Consider the following 21,578-nt stretch of genomic DNA (forward strand, 5'->3'; position numbering starts at 1 on the left):
TGTTGATTTGATTATCACTGTCAAACACTTTCCAGTTCTTTACATTGTCAGGTATGGCTGCCCTGTGTCTAATTTCAGCTATGAATTGATGATTTGGTTCAAATGGCAATTTACAGGTGCTAGAAAACATTGCTAGGCTATGAGCTTGCAAGTTACGTTTTCTTGGGATTTTGGCAAGCTGAGCTTCTAGAAATGTATTGAGGATCTCTATGGATGTTCCTCTGTATTCTCTCAATCTGGGATCATTTGTTAAGAACTTACCTTTTATCTATTGAATGATTAAATCAGAATCTCCTAGGACTGACACTCTAGTTGCTCCCATTTTCTTGATCAGTTTAAGACCTAGCAACAAAGCTTCATATTTAGCCATATTATTAGTGCACCTAAAGTTTAATCTGTAGGCATGACCTTCAGCATGATTGTTTTCTAGATTGTGCACCCAGACTCCTGCTCCTGCTCCTAATTTGTTCACAGAACCATCAAATTCTAAGTACCAAAGGATTTCGTGTTCATACTTAATATCAGGAGTTTCAGGGATCTGTTTAATAGGGTGATCTAGTTTTTCAGTTTCTTTTGGTTTATCTGATGTTTCATGATTTTCAGAAATTTCTTGGATTTGGACACTAGACCTTTCGTTTGCAATTTTTTCTGTTTTATCTTTTAGAACTTTTATCTCATGTGGGGGATCAATTTCAGCATTGTAAAGGATGAAAAAATCCATATCCAAATGTACTAAGTAGATATGGAAATTTTGAGGTTTCTCTTGACTACTTATTACATACTTCATTAAGGTTTCTCTATACAGTCTCTTTGGTTGACCAAATACTGAAATAGTAGCGTAAGACATGTCTAACTGTAGAGATCCTTGAAGTTTTGCACCTCAAGATCTAGACAATAACATTCCATACTTTGGAGGAATATCAGCTACTACTATGTCCATTAAGATGGTTTTGGCAAGATATTGGACTAGTGACACACACAAATCTTTGATTAAACCCAAACATTTGACCTGACTTGAATCAAAAGAGAAAATATCTTTATATGGCCTAGTTATGTCAAGGTCAAGTTTCTCCATTACAGATTTAGGCATTAAATTATGGGAAGCACCAGAATCAAACATGGCATTATGGAGTATTTTATCATGTATGTTTAAACCTACATAGAAAGGAGGAACTTCTCCCTCTACTGTTTTTCCATTTACTCCAGGGCCAAATATCAATTCAGGCTGGTCATAAAAAATGTTTACTGAATCTTCGTTTACAGAAATTTTTAGTGATCTACTGATTTGACTTCTGTAGACATCATGTTTAGCTAATTATGATAATGGAACAACTATCTTTAGTTTGCCTACTTCTATCTCAAGATTGAAAGGTTTTGAGGTCTGAGTTCTTGTATTGCGGACAACTGAATTTTCTGCGTTTCTCTACTCTTCAGGCATGGGTTTATGGTCTGAATTTGTTTCTGAATCAGGTTCTAGAGGCTCTTCTGATTTTCCTTTAGCAGGGGTGGAAGTGAAAGGTTGTCTGTTAGGTGGCTGAATGTCCGATATATCTTCAACAATTGGGTTATTAGGGTTAGGATCTGTTTTAGAAAGAATATGTACAGGGGGGTTACTGATCTTACCTTTGTTAGGTTGCTTGGTATATTTCTGTTTATTGTTTTCTGGGACATCTATTCTTTTGCTCCTCAGATTGTATTGTTTGTGGACTTCATAAATGGCTGTGTCATATCCTTCCCTAAAGTCAAATGATTCACCTGACCGAGTTTGGAATTGTTTCACAATGTGAGCTTCTTGATCCTCTTGGGTTAAGAAAAATTGTTGTTCATTGTTGAGTCCCATCAGATTAATTTGAGTGTCTTTTGCTGGTCCATCAGAAGTTGAGGCTTCAACATAATTTTCTTGAAATGGGGGCCTAATATTTTGGTCAGGCCCTGCCTTTCCAGTGTTAGGATTTTGGTTCTTCCTGAAATTTGGATTTCTCCTAGTATTGCTTGGTTGACCATCCCAAGGGGATTTTCTCTCAATTGTTTCTACTCTATCTCCAAGTCTATCCATTACTTTAATAATGGCATCTAATTTCTATTCAAAGACAAAAGGTTCTTCTTTGAAAGGTGTCCTCCTTTCAACTCTGGCCCTAGATCATCTAGATATCAGGTTGGCCTCAACACTGACAGCTATACTCTGCATCTCTTCTAAGTTTCGAGGAGCTCTTTCCCTAAGTTGGTATGCCATATCAGAATCAAATGCATCAGGGAATTTGATCAAGGCCAAATCTGGAGGAGGTCTAAGATTTTGAGGAATAGCATTGTAGATATTGTTGAATCTGGTATAGTAATCTTGGACAGTTTCTTGTGTGCCTCTTCTTAGGTTTTCATACTCTAATAAAATGTGGAGAGGATCTTTCTTCTTTTCCCATCTGTTCAAGAAGGTCTGATAAAGAGCTTGTGGGTCATTGATACTGTTTGCAGGGAGGGCTCTAAACCAGGTTCTAACATCTCTAGTTAAGCTTTGAACAAATACTTTCATTCTAACATCATCATCATCAATCTCATAACTTTCAAAATCGTTGGTCATTTTATTGGTATGTTGTTGAGCTGTGTAAGTGCCAGTACCTTCAAAAGGAGGGATTTTACTTTGATAGTCTTGGGGCATAGCCCCTGGATTGGAAGGCAAGTTTAGGGGAGTATATCAGTTTGCCATGGTTGCAAAAATAGATGTGACAACTAGGGGAGTAGGGATAACAATGGGAATGTGTGTTGTGGATGGAGGAGTGGAAAGGGTAGTTTGAGGTGTTGATGGTGAACTTGGAGAAGCTGTAGTAATCATAGAAAGGTTTGGTGTTCTTTCAGAGGTAAGCTCAGATTGAATGGAGTTCTGCAAATGTCTGTCAAGGTGTGAACTAGCAGAATTTTCTTGGCTCTCTTGTCTTCTAAGAATCCTAGAAATCAGATTAGGATTTTCAAACACAGGTGGGGGATTAGGATCAGGATTTGATCTGGTGTAATGAATCTTTTCTGAAGCCAGTTTCTAGGTGTGTTTTTGGTTTTTTTTTTAAAATAGATTTGACAATACAACTTTAACAGTCTCTTCTAGGAAGTTTTGGATGTGGGAGTTTTGAACTTTCCTAAAGACTTTTTTGAAAAGAGGAACTGATCAAGTATTTGAAACTAGATGTTCAATCCATAAACTAGACCAGAGATAGACTGAAGTAGCATTCATTTACTTTTGCAATTGCAAAGCAAAAGCAGTTTCAAAGGCTACCTGGCTAACTTCAGGTTCCATCTGTAGCTTATGAAATAAACAATAGTAACAACAATTATTCAGATCCCCAGTGGAGTCGCCAATGATGTTATCACTCAGGTTTTTCCCAAAAGTTGTAAGAAAGGGAATACTGCCAAGGTAACCACAGACCAATCTTTTAGACACAGAATCTAGCCAATTTGTATCCAGAGAGGGCTATTTCTTTATGATTTAGCTTTGTTTTTAAAGGTGTTAGGCTAGTTATGAAGTTCAAGGGTTATGTTTTGAGTTTTGGTGGTGGGATTCAGTAGAACAGAGAGGTAAAACAGAATAGTTCAGTCCATTGGGCATGATGGAGTCAAAGAAGATGGCTTTCTGGATTTGGTTTTTAACAGAGGATGACTTCACAGAGCAAGGTAGTCAAACAAGGAACAAATGAAGGATTGAAAACAGATGGAATGGCCTCAAATGGGTGAAGGGCAGTTAAGAATCCTTCAACATATTGAAAGAGGGAAAATAGATGATTACTGATAAGGAGCAATTAAGAATTCCTTAGCAAATAATCAACATGAAAGAATCAGGAAACAAGAGCAATTAAGAGTTCACTGTTTATTCTAATTCTGAAGAAAACACAGAGAATCATAAAGACTGAAAACAGAGTGCAATCAAGCATATTCCGAATTAACCATTTTCTTTATCATTTAGATTATGAAACACAGATGATATAATAAACAAGAAAACTGTAAAACACAAGATATAGGGGACTTATTGATCCAGAGGTTGATTCAAGAATTCTGTGACAAGTCCTCTGCTTCAATTCTTCATCTATTAGGCCAAACAACAGTTTGATTCCAACAACTCTTTATTCCAAAATTTCAGTATTACAACAGAGTCTAGAAAATCGACACACACCACAGACCTCCCAAAACTCTAATGGAGGGGGTCTTTATACACAAAATATGTACAACCTATATCTCATAACAACTGTGAGATAATATCTAGGTTTAACTAATAAGAGTTTTTACAAGCAAAATAGAAACAGGTAACTGATGTTGTGCTAGAGGCTGGCTCTTTAGGGTTCGACTTGCAGCTGTCTTCTGTAGTATCTTTGTGCCGACTGCCTATCTTAACTGCTACATTTAATTCTGATCTGCTTTCTTTAATTCTTCTTTGCTGCTTTTAATTCTGTTATGACATTCTTCAATTCTGATCTGATACATTTTAATGCTATACTGATACTCTTTGACTTGTTTTGATGCTTTTTAATGCTAAATTGACTCTTGCTCACTGCTATTTGGTATGCTAACTTCCTGCTGAGATTGCTGAGAAGTCTTCGCAATTGATGTGCTAATAGCCATGTAGTGAGAAAATTCATAGGTACTTGTGTCAAAAGAGGAGGAAACCGTACACTGGAGGGTCGGTTGATAGGCGGAGGGGCTCGTTGATGGAACCTTTTCTGGTTTGGAGGCGGTCGAGAATGGACTGCGAACTCGGTAGACATTATGCTCGAAGCGCTGTTTGTAGAGAAACATAGTAAAAAATGACTTTTTACCCTTTCTTTTCGACAAAATGAAGTTTTGTGGGAATATATGATTTTGAAGGATGGATGACGTAAGTGGAAGTACGAGATAGGTGACGTGGTGGGTGATATGGTGGTGACATCAGCAAAGGACAGATGGCATCAGCAGATGATGTCAGCGGAGGGCGGTGGTAAGCAGTTTGGCCCGCACCGCTTTTGGGGCTGGGCGGTTTCGGGCGGAGGGCTAGCGAACATGGTGGGAACACGATGCATGGTGGAGGTACGGCGGTAAAACCACGGGTTCCCCACGCGTTAACTTTTGGTGGTTATGGTGGTCGCGAAATGATCATCGACCGTCAGATGCATGGGCGGGGATCTGACGGCTGACGAGCAGGGAATATGGCAGGACTATAAACAGTGGGCCAGGTTTATAATAAACTGTTTTGTTTAATATATCGGGCACGCTTCTATTGGTTTTGGATGGTTTGGTTATTAATTAACCAGAGGTTAATTAATCCCATGAACGCAAAGATCGAGAGTTTATTAACGAGAAAATAAATCCGTTAATTTCTTTCAAATAGTGCTATGGTTGTAATTGACCGGGGTGGGGATATTAATTATTTGGGGTTTTTATTATATATACATATTACAGGAAGGGTAACCATGTACATGGGATTTATATAATAAAAATTAGAAGTTAATATGATTTATGAAGTGGAAAGCGCTAAGTTATATGGTTAAAAACTTAGGCTAAAAGGAAAAAGTGGTTTTATATGAGAAATATGACTATTCTCTAAGCAAAACAGATTTTTACTTAGGAAATCATTTTGAAATGGAATGAGTGGTTCATGGATATTAAGCAGATCTTAATACCTTTGGGGGAGTTAGTGAATGATTTAGGGAAAAGTATGAAGGGGAGTTAGTTATGTAATCTGCCTCGCTTGAGTTGCATTAGGTGCAGTTTTCGCCTTTGCACTAGTGATAGAAGTGAAAGTTAACACTTTTCTAGAAACATAATCCATCACAAGTATCCTTCTGCAACACCATTCTACCTACCCAGCCTACTTTTCCTAGCATTTTTTCCTTCTTTCTGGGTGCATTTTAGACTAGCAAACCCTTATCCACTTTTTTTGTATGACAAGCCTACCTAAGTCTGCACTTATTACATCCAAGGGCTCAGATTGAACTGTTGAGCTCCTTTGCTTCTCTACCTATCTACTTATCTGCCAAGTTTAAACAGTTTGGACAGATTTTATTCTCTATCTCTAAAACATGAAATTCAAACATGAACTAGCCAAGATTAAGTTGTTTGGCCATTCATCAATTGTGGCATAAAGTTTAAGAAGCTGCACACAATGCTTTATTTACAGAAAATGAAATAGTAGTGGCATTCAGACTTGCACACTTTCCTGGTCTTTCTTTGTTTGGGGTTCATTTCTTTCACTTTTTTGACCATTTTATTCTTTTTACCCTTTGATTTTTCTTTTAGGGGATACCCTCTTTACATTTTTTAATTTTTTGATTTTTGATAATATGAAAAACCTTTGCAGCAAGGAAAGGGATGAACATATTATAGAGCTCATCAAATCAATCATGAAATATGACACCTATTGGTATAGGAGTATAACAGAAACCGAGAAAATTTCCAACATTTATTGTAGGCCATCTTACCATTCAAGCTAGCAGGGTTCATAGAAGGGGATACTATAGAGAAACTAATAGGTTGAGGGGAAACAATGGGGCGATAACCCACTGTCACCTCAGCTAAGGATCCCTGCTTTTTACAAAATTTTACCAATGGGAGGAGACCCGGTAGAAGATGAATCACATTGATGAATAGATCAATGATCAGATAATGAGTGATTCCTAAAGCCTATTCACAAGAGAGACTCAATTAAATAGCTTTCTTGCTTAAGAAGCAAGGTGATAGGCTCTCTAAGAAGGGCTAAGAGGACACTGGAGCCTAGGCTTAGAGGATATACCTTGACAAGGGGCTTCTTGGACTTAAGGATCCTTATGGAGAAATGGATTATATGTAATCCTCGTGGAATTTGAATTATAAAGTCATGGGACCATAAAGAACCCAAGTGGACCTAGAATAGGTCAAGGGAATGGAGTTGATTGACCAAAGAGGGGCTTGACAAAACTAGGAAAGAGAGCAGAATCAAAGGAATAATTTTTTTTTTTTTTTAATTTGAATGCAATGATCTAAATGAGGAAACTAACCCAAATAAACCCATAGAGAGAAATGATCCTCAAGCTAGAGCTTGCGATATCTTGAGATTCCAAGGTCAAATTGTGCTCAAATTTGGAGGACTCATTGAGAAGACCCCAACACAGTTGTGGAACAATTTTCAAGGTGTTTGGATGGCTACAAATTTTTTTGCTTGATGTCTTATGTGAACCTCTAGGTTTAGGCCTAGAATTTGGAAAAGTGAAGAAATGAGAGGTAAATTTGACCACCAAAGGGATACGAGGATCAGTGCCTTAGCTTGGGATTAATGGAGTCAAGATACACATAGATTGAAATTTTTTGTGAATGAAGGAGATGTAATTGATCTTTTCTAGCCTCTCCAAGGGAAACAACTAGGTCAATAGGGATTTATACTTCAAATTTGAAAAAGAGATGAAGTTTCTAGGTCTTTCAACCTAAGAGGTGCCTCTAGGAACATTCACCCAATTCCACAAAGAGAAACACATGCATTAAATCACTTATTCAAGGTCCCAACAAAATTTTGCATTACATTAACTGATACAAGAATAATGATAACAATATATATGCATTTGGAAAGTAAGATAACAATAATAATGTAAAAAATTAGACTTACATGAGAGAGAGAGAGATTATATACATTCATCCACTTTGCATTAGAAAGAAGCTCCAAAGACAATAGCAAAAATCCAAGAATCATAGTGCATCAAGAAACTCCAAAAAGTTTATCCCAAAAAAAAGTGTGAAAATATCTCAAGAGATACCAATCCAATCCAAGTGACGATGACAGGTTAAATGAGTATCTCACATATTTATACAATTCTAAAGGGATTAGATTTGCCTAATTGGCCTAATTTAGCCCCAAATAATAAAATAATACACAATAATGACATGACTCGGTGACAAGCCCACCAAGATAGCTCAATAATACAAAGAATAACCTCTCAAGAGGGAAAAATAATGAATATGATTAGTTGTTGGGTCGTTGAGGAGGCCTAATGGAGTCCAAATGTGCCAAGTTGAGTGAAAAGGCTCCAAACATAGTGCACAAGGTGTTGGCCCATTGTTTTCCAAGCAAGTCACATGTGGTGCTCCTAAGTGGGTGTGGGGGCACAATGACATCCTCACGGGTCTCCAAGTGGATCGATATGTATGTAAACCATTTATAAGGGCTAGGATGATGACATAACCCCTTCCTTTGTATCATGCAGTGAGACAGATCCTCATATGAACCCTGGAACATCTACCAAGTGTGTGGTACGTGTGTGGAGCCGACTGGGCATGGTGATCTAGGTGCATCATCCTCATCCAAAAGGTGGAACACGAGTAATCCCTGAATGGCATAGGGGATCCATGAAGTAGTCTCTGCTATGGTGGAGGCCCATGGCTCTCAATGCTCACCCTACAATTACCATTATGTCCCTTTGGAGAGTTTGGACCTCATATAAGGAGACCAAACCCCAAAATGGAGACCGAACTGCAATTCTACATAAGATCCAATGCATCCCATTTCCCTCCAATACAACAAATCATTAACATAATCAAGTAAACGAGCTTAAAAATCATGGAATCAAGTGGGAAATTCATGGTGGCATGTTGTTCCATAATGGGCTTTGACATGTACAGGTGTCTCCAAGCTCAATAAAGGGGTTAATCAAGGAACCTATTAGGTGGTTTAATAATTTGAAGGGGGTGACATGTCCATGGTGCATCCATCAATGGGTAGGTGGCATGTGATGTAGTGATGGGACTGAGTGGGGATCAGGGGAAGGCACCAAGCCACATGTCATGGTATAATGGTAGCTATGATGAGGGAAGCCCACACTTGGGTATATGAGTGTAGGAGGGAGAAAATAGTGGTACATGAGTTACCCCAACATTTGTTTTTTCCATCCTTCTTCATATTCCTTTTGCCTTTGATTTATTTTTCTTCATAACTTCTCGGGGCTCCTGGGGATGGGAGCATGATGTGTAGAATATAGTTGTAGATATTTGATTTTAAGGTGAGGTAGATAATTTCCCACCAAGGTTTAGGAAAATCATGGTTTCCTTAAAATGGAGGGGGATCATCTAGGGCCCATGGGAACCAGGGTGATGACCATGAATGAGGGCTAGAGCTCATGTTTGGATTTTTCCCACGTGCTAAATTTGCATGTCCCAACCATATTTTGCATTTTGTGGTACATTTCCTATTGTAAGTGGCCAAATTATGCCTTTTCCTTTATTTTTAGTTGCATCAACCTCCGAGCATCATTCTAGGCCTGACCTAAAGTGTGGAAAAGGGGAGGGGGGGCTAACCCTATGTGGAACCAATGGACACATGTGGACCTAGATGGGAAAAGTGATAAATGATGTTAAAATGAGTGAAGTAGAGTGATGCATATGGTGTCAGAAAGAGGGACCACGCAAACAAAATCATGATTTCCCATGTAGTGTTGGCCCTAAAGCCGATGGCATGTAAAAGGGATCCCATGGGACTAGGATATAAGGCTAACTACAGAATCAAGCACGGGAGACAAGACTATAAGCCTAGCCCACTCTTTTCATCGAATCCCCCCACCAATCCATGCCCAAAAGTGTCCATGATAAGTAAACAAAATTAGTTAAGTAAACCAATGAGAAGTCATACCTTTGGGGTCGAGAGGCCCACCTTCAAACATGTTATCATAACAGATGGGCAAGGGACCATAAGGTTGGCTTGTGTGGTGGAGGAAATGTCACATCGAGTTATATGGTAGCTGCAAGAGGCTGATGGTTTTCAGATGAGGACCATCTTGGAGGCATTTTTGCTCCTAGGGGTATCATCCACAAAGTGTTGGGCAACATCTGGCTCCAATTGGGACATGATCTCTCTGGAGAGTGCACAAATGTACTCGAACAGGGAGGTCATGAGAACTCTAACAATCTCTTGGGTACACAGACCTATCACCTATGTTGGGTTGTGTTATATTCTTTCCACAACTAGCCCACGTAGTTAACCGGGGGGTTAGAGGGCGGGGGGGGGGGCGGAGCCCCCCTTCGTTGTGCCGATTGTGTAGTGGGGGGGGGGGGTGTCATACGGGGTTTGAGGTGCACCCGTAACCCCACTATATGGGGTCCAGGGCAGTGCCCCAGAAAATTTTGGTTTTAGACCCTATGTTAGGTTTGGCGGACCCACCTATGGTTTTGTGCATGATTTTTGCACATGTTTTTTGGACGCGATGGTTTTCGGTCCATGGTATTGGACGTGATGGTTTTCAGTCCATGGTATTGGATGCTTCGACATGTATAAATATGTATTATAAAATTGAAAGGAACATAATGAAAAATCAAGTTGGTAGTCCCAGTTTTGGGATCCAGGGGAAATCTCTGTGTATATGTGTTTTATGTGTTATGCTCTTGCATTGTTTATTTTATGTGTTTTAGAATTCGTATGTAGGTAATTTCTGTACAGGGTTAAAACCTACATTTGGTATCAGAACTGTTTTGGCTTCAAGGGGATGCCTTTGTTGCTGAGGGGTTTCACTTGGGCCTATGGTAGACCCTGTTCAGTGGGAGATCTACGAGATTGATTTTGGTGGTGAAAGAAGATGGCGAGCAGTGGAAAGATAGAGATCGAGAAATTTAATGGTCAGAGTTTTGAGTTGTGGAAACTCAAGATGGAAGATCTGTTGGTGGATAAAGATCAATGGATCGCGGTAGATCCGGGTATTAAACCAACGTGAGTGTCTAATGAAGAATGGAAGAAGTTGGATCGGAAGGCAAAGAGAACAATACAATTGTGTGTCTCAGATTCAGTATTGCTGAATGTATCAGGGGAAGCTACGACAAAGGCTTTATGGGACAAGTTATGGACTTTGTACCAATCTAAGTCTCTGGTGAATAAATTGTTCCTGTGGAAAACGTTGTATAACCTGAGGATGAAAGATGGAGACTTGGTGATAGAGCATTTGAACGCATTTAATACTGTGGTAAGTCAATTAGCATCTGCTGATATTAAAATTTCAGATGAAGATAAGTGCATCAGTTTGTTGTGTTCTCTACCAGATTCGTGGGATAGTCTAGTTATTACAATAGGTAGCAATGCAACTGCCTTGCAGTTTGATGAAATAGTCTCATCCTTGCTGACGGAGGAGATGAGATGGAAAAATATGGAGAGCCAGAATGGTGATGCCTTGTTTGTATGAGGACGGTCCCAGAACAGAAACAAAAATAAGTCATCGAGTGGGAGATCTAAATCTAGAGGGAGATTTAAATCTCCAGGAAAACCTGTAAAGGTGGTGTGTTGGAAATGCGGAAAGGAAGGGCACTACAAAAGGGACTGTAAATCTAAAGCTCCTGATAAAGGAAAGGGATATGATGATGCTCCTTCTGCAGAGGCGAAAACCACCTTAGATGAAGGTGGGGATGTGTACTTGGCTTCTTCAAGTACACATGTAAATCATGAGGCATGGTTGATTGACTCAAGTGCATCCTTTCAATTCACTCCCCATAAAGAGTGGTTCTGCGACTATGAGAAATATGATGGTGGTGATGTCTTCTTGGGAGATGACAGGAAGGCTAGAATAATTGGTCGTAGAAAAGTAAAATTGAAGTTACAAGGTGGAAGGGTTAGAACACTTCCGGGTGTTCTGCATATTCCTGCATTAGCCAGAAATCTGATTTCTGTAAGCAAGTTGGATGATGCAGGTGTAAAAATAGTGTTCGATAAGGATACCTGTAAAATGGTTTGAGGAGCACTGGTATTGATGCGGGGAGTTTGGATTGGAACTCTGTACAAGCTGCAAGGTAGCATTGTTGTTGATGGGTGCAATAGTTTTGTGGTTCCTAAAACTGGAGCAGAAAATCTAGTCGTCTTTGAAGAGAAGACCATGTTGTGGCATCAAAGGCTTGGACATATTGGAGAGAAAGGTCTTTGAATACTTCATGGTAAAGGTATGGTAGAAGGTATGAGTAATAGCACTTTGGATTTTGATTTCTGTGAAAATTGTGTATATGGGAAGCATAATTGGGTGAGTTTCCCCTCTGGTAGTAAGAGGGCGAAACAGATATTAGAGCTTATGCACAGTGATGTGTTTGGACCTATGAAGGTTCCATCATTGGGTAAGGTTGTGTACTATGTATTATTTATAGATGAATTCTCAAGGAATACATGGATATATTTCCTTAAAAAGAAATCTGAAGTCTTTGACAGGTTTAAAGAATTTAAGGCTCTCATCGAAAATCAGACAGAGAAGAAGATAAAGGTGCTGAGGACAGATAATGGTGGAGAGTTTTGCAGCAAGAAATTTGAAGAATTCTGTAAGAAGTATGGTATATCATGGCAAAATACTACTCCATATACACCTCAACAAAATGGAGTTGCAGAAAGAATGAACAAGACATTGATGGAAAGGGCAAGAAGCATGCTTAGTGGTGCCGAGTTAGGACAACAATTCTGGGCAGAGGTAGTGGATACTACAACTTACCTGGTCAACAGGTCACCTTCATCAGCGTTGGAGGATACGACTCCACAAGAGGTATGGACTGGTAAGAGACCCTCTCTTTCACATCTAAGGGTATTTGGATGTGATGCATATGTACATGTTCCAAAGGAGAAATGAACCAAGTTGGATAGTAAATCTGAAAAGTGCATCTTTATTGGGTATAAGGATGGTTTAAAGGGTTATAAGCTTTGGAACCCAGTAACAAGGAAGGTTGTGTACAACTGAGATGTGGTGTTCAGAGAGGTGAAAGATGTTATTAAACATGAAGTCCAACCAAAGGAATGTTATCGGGAAATCTAGTGTCCACTCGGAGCTGCTAGACCCACTAACACTGGTAGCTATCTTAGAAACAAACAAACTAAAACTACTTTCATTTTCCTTTATGAGAAGTAGATAAGAGGGGAATGAAGGACACCAACCTTAGTCTTGCGCTTGGTTCCTTGCTCGGTTCCTCTCCCTTCTGACAGATCCTTATCGCTTCTCCTTCATCTACCCAGCTTCAAAGAGCACCTGTGGAATCAAAGCAGCATAATACTATCGAAGAACAGAGATCTACAATCATAAACAATATAGGACCAGATATATATTTACCACACAAATGCATATATCATCAAACATACAAGAATGTGGAGGAAAACTTGAATAGCTTTATTAGGTCAAGAATAGCAAATAGGATTACAACCAATTGTTCTGACCCAGTGTCATCCTCCAGCATGAAAGCCCTTCTTTCACCTCATGAAAAGCTTTAGTCACCCAACACTATGATGTTCCACCAAGAAACCAACAACACTTCCTTACAAGATACAAAATTCTAGCCTCTGGATTTCTGGGATGAGGGATCCATATATAGATGATTGCAGGGGGGTGAGTCAGCTTCTGGGATTTTGATTAGTGTCCTCTCTCTGATATTTCTTGATTCCGCTTGGAGATTGATGATCTCCTACTCATCCCTGGGTGAATTCAGAGAGGAAAGTGTCATAGGAGAAGTTTCTGGAAGATTCTATGATCATCCACCTCGCAAACTGTCTCTGCCATTTGTCCACTCTTGCCCATCGCACCCTACATAAGGGCTTTTTAGTATGCATCGCACCCTTTACACTGGGCAGGTGGGATGCATCGCACCCTTAGCACTGAGCAACCTGTATGGTCCAGTTCTGAGTAGTTTCCTGTGGATAACTTCTGGGAGATGATGTAATCAGTTGACCTTGTTCCTTTAGGGTGTGAAGCAACACTTTTAGGGACTTAGGAGCCCTTAGTTTATGGACATGTATGATTGGGGTTGCAGTGCCCAAAAATGTCTATAACAGTTGCTCCCTAAAGCATGAGGTCGTCAATCTTTTGATGTCGGTTGAAATGCTTTATCATGAGGATCCAAAGTTTTTTCGAGCTGGAAGGCGACCTGTAATAAGATACAATACAATACATTATCTTCATAATACTTTTCATGATCTAGTTGAGGTGGGCATTCCCATGCTCAGCTTTATAAATTCATTTTCATGTACGTAAGACAGACAACCATCTGTGTGGCAGATCGATGATTCTGATAGAGCCATCATCCTTTGATTCGGATGATCATCTGTGCAGCAACAATGTACATTTGATGTCTTTATTTTCATGAATATATTATATTCTGGATGGATGAAACTAGATCCGGGGTCTTTAAACTCATTCAATCTTCACTCGGAGTACAAGTCGATCCATGTGAAAGATGTTATGGGGTCGAACATGGAAAGACATCGCCTAATTACCAGCCAATGATGTAAGCTATTAACAGGCACGAGAGGAATCACCGATAATGATGATGACCCTCAAGGTACTACAGTACAATTCACATGGTGTGAAAAGGGACTTGGCATCGAACACCACGCAAAATCTTTCGGTCGAAGGCCATTGATGTAAACCTGTTGTTGGAAGTGAGAAACTTGCCATTGAGGCCTGCAAGCTTCAAAGTACTGAAAGGGTTGTTCCTAAGTCGACTTCTTAGATAATGAGCTGATGTTGACAAGAAGCGACCTGTCGTAGGAGGGCCTTAATGAATCCCACATCTATGACACGGAATAGAGTAAATTATTTTAGAGGTGAAAACGATATGATGATGAAAGAATGGAGCATGAATGTATTGCAGCGGATGAGGCACATGTGAATTCTTTGAGCGACTTCTCTTAAACATACCAACGAAACTGACATGGATTGGTAGCGTTAACCCAAAATATGGATGGTGCGGTGGACCAATGGCTATATAACTGATGAACGGAACAACCCAACCCAACTCAGATGCGGAGTGAAAGTGTCATGTTCAAGAGCGATTTGCTACCAATAAAGTTTCTTCAAGTTTTCTTCCCAATTTTTCCCCAGTCATTGCTGACCAGTACCTCTTTATTTTTGTCAAGCTTGAGGAGGATAACATATGCTTGTTCTATAATTTTCCCTTCGGGCAAACCCATCGCTATGTTTTAACGAGCCTAGCAACAGTGAAACTCGTTCTTGTCTGTATGGACAAGTTTGTCGCTATTCGGTTTTAAGGAGTTTAACGACAAAGATAAATCGGTCCTTTTCAATTTTAGAGAGTCTGAAAGGGATGTAAAGGAAACTCCAATAATCCTTTTTCGTCATATAATCCCTTAAGTCCAAAAAAGTATAAAATAATATGAAAGGGATGAATTTTCGGTAATTTTAACGAGCCGAACAAAACAAGTGCTCAATATTTTTGTGTAATAATCCCTCAGGTCCAAAAAGATTAAAATCTAGAGGAGGGATAGCACTTCCGGTAGCTTTAACGGGCTGGAGATGCCAATTTCTTGGCAATCTTTTCATATTTTACGAGTCAGATGAAAAGAGCTTAAAGGAGACTCGTTTTTTGAGAAACAAGTGATTATTTCAGGTAGCAGTTGATTCCAGGTAAGGTTTGGAATTTTCCAATCATGGTAGTGTCACAAGGATGGCTAACAGGATCACTCTTCGTAGCTGTTCCTCAAAAGGGGTAAACAATCAAATGGAGGTGAATGATTGGCTAAAACAGAGTGGAGGTGATGATGAGAACACAAACAGGGCTCAAAAGCTGACGATAATGCATTCACAATGGTTATTTACCGGAAATTGGTTCATTTTTTAATGAGCTTAAACTCTGGGGGAAACATTTGCTCATTGCTTAGGTTTATTTTTAACGAGCTTGAAATCCACATAAAAACTGCTCGTGCCAGTCGTATAATAAGGATGTCTCATCGATAGGTTCAATTTTTAGGGAGCTTGCACCATTCGAAACTTTGCTCCAGATCCTTTCATCATGAAAGCTAGGAACGACCAATCCTACGAGTTTAAAGGGTTGAGAAACTACAAACTAAGAAAATAAATGGTCACTCTTTGCTTGCATGCAAAAAGGTTTGCATGCCCCCAGGTATAGCAAAACGTTTCTAGGTTACCATGTGAAAGCTCTCCATCCCCGTTGCAGATAAAATGCTTCCTTGGCGATGTCTACCGAAATAGGCAAAGGTGAGTGGCGCGGTTGCCTCCACTCACATAACTTTGACGAGGGAATATTATTCCAGTCTAATCCCATTTTCCTAAATGGACGGGTGTGTTAGACTATTCATATATCCTCCGTGGAAACCTACCATATACCCAAGGTTTTCCTGCCGAAATAGACCAGGGTGCATGCCCCCTGGGTTTCAGTCATCTCCTCCCAAATCACTCGTGCTCTTCAGGTGGACGGACTGGAGATTGATGAGACATTCCTTGCGTGAAAAGACCATTTAGGGATGGCATTTGACTATTAGCTATGTGTGATATGGGTAACAAAAGCTGGTCTACGAGCTTGACCACTCGACCTTCATGCGAAAAACACATTACTCTAAAGAGTGAGGAGACAATGGCTCCCATGCTATAAATATAGTCGCGTCCAAGGAGTAGATTATAATCTAGAGGTCCTCAGACTACCATTACGTTCATGTAAACAATTTTCCGTCTCAAGGTTATGGGCACATTGCTAAGGATCCCTAACGGTCGACTGGTTCCTTTGTTGAAGCCCGTCAAATTTCTCATTTCAGGCAGAAGCGATGGTGAACCAAGTGCTTCCCAAGCAGTTGAGGAAAGGATACTCACAGAAGCCCTGTTAGGGTCCCACCCTAACCCCCTTATTTATGTCATGGGATCACGTCATAGTCAAGAGTCAATAAAGCCCATATTAATATTTGTAAGTGGTTAACCCGCAATTAATGACGGGACCACAGTTAGTTGCAAATGGGCGGTAGTATTAGATAGATGGTATTAATAAAACCCACGGTATTGGCCCGTGGTATTGCATGTATGAGTCATATATAAAGGATAGAGACTCCCTGCGAGGAGTATCGTGTCTTGTTTTGTAATCGAGCTCTGCTCTATTGGAGGTTGCCCCCTCGAAGAGGCCTGTGAACATTTCTCTCTGAGTAATAAAATCATTGCTATTTTGTGTTCTGGGTATATTTTCTTCGCATATTCTGTGTTCTGGGTATCTTTTCTTCGCATATTCTATGTTCGGTATTACTTTGCAGGTTAAGAGCATAACAAGTGGTATCAGAGCACTTTCCAGGGCTCGGTGGGATCTCCAAATTTTAGCAATTTTTTTTTTTTGGCTAGAGACGTGTTCCGGCGTCTTTAAACCATGGGATCTGTCGTTAAGCGCATAAACTTGCGGATTTGGGGAGGCATGCACGCAGGAAATACAAGAGGTGGTCACATCTGTTGGACTCCCTTGTAACCCCTGTGGGTACCCCTTCGAGTAGTAGCGCATTAGACAGAACCGCGCACGGACTGTCTTCCACGTACCCTCTGGGTATATAGGAAGCCCCCTAGCTCCCTTGAAGCCTCGCCATAGATAAACCTTCGGCCGTCTTGTGGCTACAGTACACCGAGAACAGCACTCAGAGAGATTACTCGCCCGTACGATAGGGTAGTCGGGTTGTACGAATAAGGGTACGGTCGATCCTCCTTAGTTAGAGCCCTGAAACATTGGGCCGAGTACTATTGTCAGACCCTTATGTATATTGCGATCTGTAGCACCTGACACTCCTCAAGACCATAGTTCCCTTTCTATCGGGGGATCACACATCACCTATTCCAGATCAGCAAGTGCAGCAGCAGCTGACATCAGTCCCGCAGCTCCATCAGATCAGCAGCAGAAGTTGTTCCACCATTTAGATATCTCAGATCCACCAGATCGGAGTAGTTGTGAAGGGTTCGTGTCCCTGGATATAATTTTCGCAGGACTTCTGGTGGCATTGACATTCTGAGGATTTGGCGACTGCAGTATTGATCAGGAAGGAGTAAAACTCCATTAGGAGTTTTCAAAAAAAAAGAGTCTGAGATCTTCCGGGGCGCTTATTGGTGACCTAGCCCATCAGAATCAGGACGACGAGCTGAGCAAGGTGGTACCATTCAATTTCTTAGTAAAATTTTTTTAGGCGGTCCCAATTTTTCATCAGGTTGGTGTATGGTAGAAACTCGCGCTCAAGCGATGGCCAATGAAAGGATAGACAAAATTGAAGACCATGTGAACTCCCTCCAAACTGCGGTGAAGAATATCGAACTTGAGCTTAAAGGAATAAGTCTCCAGATACATGATGCACTCCCAAAGGGCAAGGAGCCAGCCCACGAGGAGGTGTATAATGGCCATGAATACCATGAGGGTGAGTCTAGCCACTGTCATCACGTCTAGCACACCCATCCACCACCCAGTCAGCGACCTCCCAAGTTGGATATGCATAAATTTGACGGTTCTCACACGTCCGCATGGCTAGCACAAATGGAGCAGTATTTCCAATTGAATCATATCATAGATGAGGGGACTAAGCTTATGGTGGGCACCATGTACTTGGACAATGAACGATGGAAATGGAAGGAATGGCATGAGCGTTGCAATGGACATTTTCAGAATTGGGCCCAATTTGCCAAAGCTCTTCGAAGTCGCTTTGAACAGGAAGACTCTTTTTTGGGGCGTCTCAATAAGCTCCGACAGACGGGTACAGTGGAGGAATATATTACTGCTTTTGAAGCCTTAGCCTTCCGCACTAGGGGTCTCACAGATGAGTTCTACATGGAATGCTTTATCAACGGTCTTAAAGAAGCCATCAAAGCTCAGGTTCTACTCCACCACCCTCCCACATGGACAAAGGCTTTCCAAGTAGCTCGTAAGGTGGAATGTGCATTAACAGCCCAATCCAGCCGCCCCAACTTCCCCGCTAAAGGTCGTCCCTCACAGGCTCCCAATACGACTCAGACACTTAAGATTCAAAAGTTGTCACCTGCGGAAATGGCCGAAAGAAGGAAGCAAGGACTATGTTACTACTGTGATGAAAAATATTCCCGGGTCATAAATGCAAAGAGCCCAAGTTTTTTCAAATAGATGCCACTGACTATAGCTCCACCGAGGAAGATCCACCACTTGAGGAACTGGAGGCGATCGAAGAAGATAACCAAAAGGAGATTGTATCTGATGAACCAATTATTTCGCTAAATGCATTGGCAGGAATTTCTTCCCCTCAAACTCTCAAAATCAGGGGTTTTCTTAAACATCGCCCAGTAGTAGTCTTGATTGATAGTGGAAGTACCCATAATTTCATCCATCAAAAGATCGCTGAAGCAACACATTGTTTCGTCAAGAAAATTTCTAACTTCCAAGTCCAGATTGCAGATGGGGGCACAATGAAATGTGAAGGTCGCTGTGAAAATGTCAAACTTCAAATGGGGGATTATCAATTGAAAACCCACATGTTTGCAATACACATGGGGGGGTGCGACATTGTCCTAGGCGCGGAATGGCTCCGCACTCTTGGGCCAATCACAATGGATTTCCAGGAGTTATATATGAGTTTTAAGCAGAACAACTCCACACATACCCTCTGTGGACTACAGGCGGGAGCCCCCTCTATCATCAGCTCGCATAGGATGGAAAAATTGTTAAAAAAAGGGCCATCATGGAGTGGTAGCTCAATTTAATGCCATCCAGGTAGTCGACACCATGTCTCTGCCAATTCATCCTGAGATGCAACAGATTTTAAATAAACATCGGACGGTCTTTGACAAGCCTCATGAGCTTCCACCCTCGCGAGGGGAACATGATCATAGCATCACATTGGTTCCAGGGGCCCAACCCCCAAATGTGCGGCCATACAGATATCCGTTCACCCAAAAGAATGAAATAGAAAAAATCATCAAGGAATTGTTGGAAGCAGGTGTCATTCGTCCCAGCATTAGTCCTTATTCATCCCCAGTGGTCATGGTCCTCAAGAAAGATGGGGAGTGGCAGATGTGTCCCGACTTCAGGGCCCTCAATAAGTTAACAGTCAAAGATAAATTTCCCATCCCGGTGGTTGACGATTTGCTGGACGAACTCAATGGGGCTCAATTCTTCACTAAGTTGGATCTTCGCTCAGGCTACCACCAAATTCGCATGAAGGAAGTCGACATTCCCAAGACGGCTTTCAGAACTCATGAAGGCCATTATGAGTTCCTGGTCATGCCATTTGGTCTCTGTAATGCCCCCTCTACTTTTCAGAGCCTTATGAATCACCTCCTCAAACCATATCTCAGAAAATTTGTCCTTGTCTTCTTCGATGACATCCTCATCTATAGTGGCACTTGGGCGGCACATCTTCAACATGTAGATCTACTCTTGCAACTGCTCCGCACGCATAAATTATTTGTCAAGATGTCTAAGTGTTCGTTTGGCATGGAAGAAGTTGAGTATTTGGGCCACATTGTGGGGCGTGAAGGTGTCAAGGTGGACCCCAAAAAGATCCAGGCAATGCAAGAATGGCCTCAACCTAAGACCTTGAAAAGCTTGAGAGGATTTTTGGGTCTCACAGTCTATTATCGTAAATTTGTCCGCAACTATGGCCGCATAGCGAAGCCCCTAACACAAATCCTAAAGAAAAATTCCTTCTTCTGGAACGAGGAAGCACAACAGGCATTTACCGCTCTCAAAACCGCCATGTGATCCACTCCCGTCTTAGCACTACCGGACTTCACCAAATCATTTGTCATTGAATGTGATGCTTCGGGAACAGGTATTGGAGCGGTCTTAATGCAGGAAGGGCGACCATTGGCCTTCACCAGCCAACAACTAAGTGGGAGGAATCTGGGCCAATCTACCTACGAGAAGGAAATGATGGCTATCTTACATGCAGTCGAGACCTGGCGACCTTACTTGTTGGGGCGACGTTTCCAAATCCGCACAGATCATCACAGTCTTAAATATTTTTTGGAACAACACCTATCTGCCCCACAACAAAATAAATGGTTAGCCAAAATGCTGGGATATGATTATGAGATCATTTACAAGAAAGGGAAAGACAACAGTGTAGCAGATGCATTGTCGCGCCAATTTGAGGAGGAAAGTACTCTGCTCGCAATTTCCCTCCCCATTCCAGACTGGATTGAAGAGGCTCGCAGGGAATGGTTTTCACATCCAGGGCTCTCCCAACTCATTTCTCAATTGCAGGTAGATCCTAATTCCAGCAAGGGCTACTCATGGCAGAATGATATTCTTCGCTACAAGGACAGAGTCGTAATATCACCAACATCCACCCTCAAAAGTCACATTTTGGTAGAATTACACTCATCTCCCATTGTAGGACATTCGGGCTTTCAAAAGACGTATGCTCGCACCAGAAGATCATTTTTTTGGACCGGCATGAAATAGGACATCCTTACTTTCGTAGCAGAATGTGACGTCTGTCAACGCCACAAAGGGGAAACCGTCAACACACCAGGCACATTACAACCATTGCCCATTCCGGCGTCAATTTGGACGGAGGTCTCCATGGATTTCATTACAAGTCTTCCAAAGTCTGGGAACAAGTCAGTCATCATGGTGGTTGTGGACCGACTGTCGAAGTATGCTCATTTCTGCGCCCTACCCCAACCATTTACACCAACTTTGGTTGCTCAAACTTTCATGGATCAGATCTTCAAATTGCATGGCATGCCCACTTCTATTGTGTCCGACCGCGACCCAATCTTCACCAGTAATTTTTGGCAGGAGCTCTTCATAATACAAGGCACTCAACTCAAACTCAGTACTTCATATCATCCGCAAACAGATGGTCAAACTGAAGCCGTCAACAAATGTCTAGAAACCTACCTTAGGTGTTTCACTTCAAAAAAGCA

The sequence above is a fragment of the Pinus tabuliformis genome, chromosome Q (assembly GCF_031772625.1).
Source record: "Pinus tabuliformis cultivar Carrire ecotype Pingquan chromosome Q, CPIR1, whole genome shotgun sequence".
Lineage (NCBI taxonomy): Eukaryota > Viridiplantae > Streptophyta > Pinopsida > Pinales > Pinaceae > Pinus > Pinus tabuliformis.